The 4,548-nt window shown below is 42.2% G+C and overlaps 1 long non-coding RNA gene across 5 annotated transcripts; it reads right to left on the reverse strand.

Annotated features, from left to right (window-relative positions):
* Nucleotides 1–252: 252 nt before the first annotated feature.
* On the reverse strand, nt 253–4,194 carry LOC123145656 (uncharacterized). Of its 5 annotated transcripts, none has more exons than XR_006472358.1 (5): nt 3,921–4,194; nt 3,595–3,802; nt 2,019–2,273; nt 1,596–1,914; nt 253–1,451 (listed from the first exon to the last, which is right to left on the reverse strand). It is a non-coding gene; the product is annotated as an uncharacterized lncRNA (long non-coding RNA). The 5 variants fall into 5 exon arrangements; XR_006472356.1 differs by having other exon boundaries at nt 253–1,004; nt 1,128–1,451; nt 2,019–3,802; XR_006472355.1 differs by having other exon boundaries at nt 253–1,004; nt 1,077–1,451; nt 2,019–3,802.
* Nucleotides 4,195–4,548: the final 354 nt, after the last annotated feature.

Genomic DNA, 4,548 nt, shown 5'->3' on the forward strand with positions numbered 1-4,548 from the left:
CCTCAAATTTACATCAGTCAACAGAAACCATGTTTGCAATGGGCAATGCAGTTCTCAGATTCTCTAACGCAATCTAGCCAACAATATGTACACCAGTCTATAGTCATGTTGATTCTGTAAAAAAATCAGAATGCTCTACCATACAGCCAGAAAATTCATAATGGACGAGCGTACTGTCGAAAAATTCAGAATGCATGACCGTATTGTTAAAAAATTCAGAAAACAATACAGCATTCTGCGGGCACACATACATCATGGATACTAACTTGAAATCAGATCAAATATACATGCAGAGGGGTTTCTTTTTTATTTTGAAACAAGCCATATTGCTATTGCCACACCTAACATCAGGCAGTACATTAAGTATGCATGAAACAAGAAAAGTTCTACCAACTAATAACTGCCACACATTTTGTTCCACAGAATTATAGTCTTTAGAAAAACAATAAACAAACAGATAGATTTGCATCCACTGCTCAGATGGCGTTCATCCGTAGATCACCCACTCCATGGCAGTTGTTTCGCATGTGCCCTTCAATGCCACAGTTTTTGCACCTTGCTGGTTTGCAAACAGGCTTCGGAATATCACCCCGGTCCGGGCAGGTTGTTCTCTTGTGTCCCTGCTGACGACATATCGTGCAGAACCTCTTTTTGTTGAGCCCCTCGTACGGTGCCTTCACCTGGTAGTTGTTGGGCGCCCCATCTCTTTCTGCTTATTTGGTGCCACCCACCTTTGAAATATGGCTTCACCCACCTGTGCCTTATTTCATACAGTTGCGTCATGTATGCATGATTCTTCAAGTTATATTTCTCCACCAATATCTTCCAAGCATCCTCAAATACATCGATTGTAAGCATGTTTTCACTACCTTGTGGAACTCCGCCCTAAACTCGCTCTTGGTGTACAATGAACCGTGCGATTGCTTTTACGTGCCACTTGCACCATCTATGCGCTCTCTGAGGCATAACATTTTGTATGGCAACCTCCATCGCGCGGTTCTGATCTGCACAACAACACAAATCATATTAGATATCAATGCTTTGTGAACAATAATACCAGTGTTGTCTCTACTAACTGCAGCTGCTGGTTAATCTTTAGTCCAGCGTTGTACTACTTCTCAATCCACCTGCACCATTGCTCCATTTTCTGCGAGACGATCTTCCAGTCCTAGCACATCTCCCGTCTCGGCATATGGTTGCAATTTCTGCCATATTAGATTTGAATAAGGCGATGAGCCAATTGTAAGCCAATAATACCAGTGTTGCTGAGTCGAACCAACTCCATTGGGTGCATATACATGTTGAAGTGTCTATAAGAGAAAGAGTTTATGATCCATGTTATCCCTCTGATAATGGGAATGGTTTGCCGACAGGATGTCGCGAGCATATTTCGTCCACCGCTTCACTAGATGCTTCGCTGGAATTTCATTCACACGGATGAAGTCAAGCACCTGTAATTAACAACAAAGTGCAGGTCCCGTTAGGCCAATACACAACTGAAAATTCAAACTCTTGGCAGTTTTTAAACAACAAAAGCAAAAAATGCCACTGGCACCTTCTTCAAACTCATCGATAGTTAACATATGGTTGACTACCTTGTGGGAACTCTGCACGGAATTTATTCTTCTTCATGTATAGTGGTCCAAACGTCTCCTACAACTTCTTCAACACATGCCATTTACACAGCCAGTGCTTGGCATCACACTCTGGATCACGACATCCATTTCTTAGTTTTGGTCTGAAAATGACGAAGCACATCCATTGCTTAGTATTGTTTTAGGCGCAACCCCTCCCATGAAATAAAGGAACTCAGAGAATACGCAGTTGAAACTTTGAACTGTTTCATCGCGGACAAGGACCCCGGCTAAAACCACACTCTGGAAATGACCTCGTGTTCTCGATTCCTGCTTTTCCCTGTATCAACAGCAAAACACAATCTTAATACATAAGCTCCTGGCATAAGAATGTAACAATAAAGTCAACAAGAAATAAAAGAATTCAGTTAAATGGGTACTCACTTCGCGACCAAATACTATCTCCTGCATACATCTCGTCATTTCTACATTCAACCTGATCTGGCCATACCTAATACGAAAACCTTTCTCCCAAGAATAAAGGTTGTAAAAATCGTAGGCCTCCCCTCAATGAGCTAGCACTTTTTCCTGATTTAGGCATGATCACACTCTCAGATGAGTTTTCAGCGAATCCCCTAATTTCTTTTTCAAGAGCCAGTACCCCTAGATGGTCCTGCTGATCCAATGCACATCCTAATCCTGCTCATAAATTACACCCCAGTTTAATAAGACCACACCATATAGCTTCCACATTGATGTTTCAAGTCCAGCTTCAAGCGCACGAACGAGTTAGTGTACTTCAAAAAATAAATGTACTCAATGCACCTAACGTTTCCTAAATACCTTAATCAATTTACAGTACCACTACATTTGGTTTTTGGTAATCACCAAATCACATAGCACTTCTTTCTGAAGGTTATTGCTACTTCAGTTCTGACATGGAAGGAGCATACATCCTACAAGCAATGCCGCAACTTGAGCCCTGGCATTTCTATTTCAACAGTTTGTAGCTTTCCTACAAATTACAAAATGCAACCTGATGTCTTTCAGAAACTTATAAGCATTTTTCTGAACATATTTCACTAATGTCATTTTCTAAAAACTAATGCTTGAGTGCACGGTTTTCATACTAATTCAATACGTCCCAGATTCCTTACATATGGCTGCATTGATACAAAACCAGTATTCTCAAACTCAGCTAGTTAAGATCAGTCGGATGGCACTACCCATGTGTTTCTATTTCAAATTGCAGCTCTAAAGCAGAAACTCCAAGATTGAATTCTCTGTTCCTTCATTTTGATTATTTCAGATCAACCACCCTTTATAACTAATGAACACCTGAAACCTTTGTCTTCTCTTTCTCTAATTCCCATCGGAACGGTTATACATGTTTTCAGCATGGACTATCACCCTAAACGGCTAAACATCAGCAAAGATTATTTCACAACAACCCCCCTTTATAACTAATCAACACCTGAAACCTTTGTCTTCTTTTTCTCTAATTCCCATCGGAACGGTTACATGTTTTCAGCATGGACTATCACCCTAAACATCAGCAAAGATAATGCAACGCACAGACATCTACAGCCAGTGCAGCAGCACCCCAACCATTTACAGAAGTCAAGTATGCAAGTTCATCTGTCCCAGGAATTAATTCATTACATTTTACATCTTTTGTGTGCCTATTCGTATCTTATATCCATGCATCCGTAATCGATGAATTATTTCCACTACATTATTTTTTTTCTAGGTGAATTCTCATATCTATTTATCCATACCTTCATATTCCAGTATGCACAGAAGACATCTCCCACAAGCAAATGGTTCTTTTCATTTGTTCTTACCAAAAAGCGCTGCTACAAATTGATGCAACAACAATTCTAGCACTACATTTCATTTTTCGAGGACAACCTCTCCCCACAAATATCTGAAAATTAAGCACAACTTATATACCATCTACAACACACACAAAAATCAACCCACGAGCCTGCACTGCAATCAACAATGGCATGTAAGTTACGTGAGTCCAGCCTGGTGTCTACGGATCAATCTGTCCAATAGATTGTTCAGAAGCTTGCGGTTCAGTATCCACTTCGCCTGCAGCCCTCCCCCCATCAACGCTACCACTCGCCATGGGTGGTAGCTGCTCAGCCTCGGTCGCCATAGCCGGGAAGTGCAGCGGCTCCATTGGAAGCTGGCTGTCATTGACTTCTTCCATCACCGATGTGCTGCAGACGGGATATTATGTGTGTCAGGGACGTAGATCGACCACAAAGATTAAGAAGCAGAGCCTACATAGTAAGTATTGGGACGGCGGCCGCGAGCAGATGGGATTATCTGTCTTACCTCCTAATCGGTTGCAGCAGGAACTCCATCGCAAAGAGCGCCGCCTATTTTTGCTCCACCGCGGATCTGCAAGCGCGTTAATGGCGACCCAAGAACCCTAAGGCAGAGGTTGGGGACAGCTGCGCCCTTGTCATTTACTAGCGCCCAAACCGCTCCCTGCCGTGGAAGCGCTTATCCTGAGCCACAGATCAGACGGGGAACACTAATCCCGAGCCACGGCTCTCCTTTCTCGTCGTCACGGCGCGCGTCTCCGGCAGGAGGAACTACCCATAAGTATACGGTACTCCCTTGCGCTGTGAATTAAAAAAGAACGACCGACTGCCTGTGTAAGTCCGGCCCACACATCCAGATGGCTACTCACACGGCCCAGATAACGAGACCACCTGTGCTCGTGACTAGAACAACCGCGTAAAGCAACACTTATTCATCACCGTACATTTGTTAGCTTACTATATAATTTGCTCGTGTGTTGCAACAATATATAAATATTCTAATACGTTAACCCTGATTTGACTACTCGTGTTAATATGTTTGTGTAAATGAATGTTTATAAATTTATGGCTGTGATTTACCTACCTAAATAAAAATCACTTATTTGGTAAGAACTTTTTGGCTTACAAAAACAAAC

This window comes from Triticum aestivum, chromosome 6D, assembly GCF_018294505.1.
Source record: "Triticum aestivum cultivar Chinese Spring chromosome 6D, IWGSC CS RefSeq v2.1, whole genome shotgun sequence".
Classification (NCBI taxonomy): domain Eukaryota; kingdom Viridiplantae; phylum Streptophyta; class Magnoliopsida; order Poales; family Poaceae; genus Triticum; species Triticum aestivum.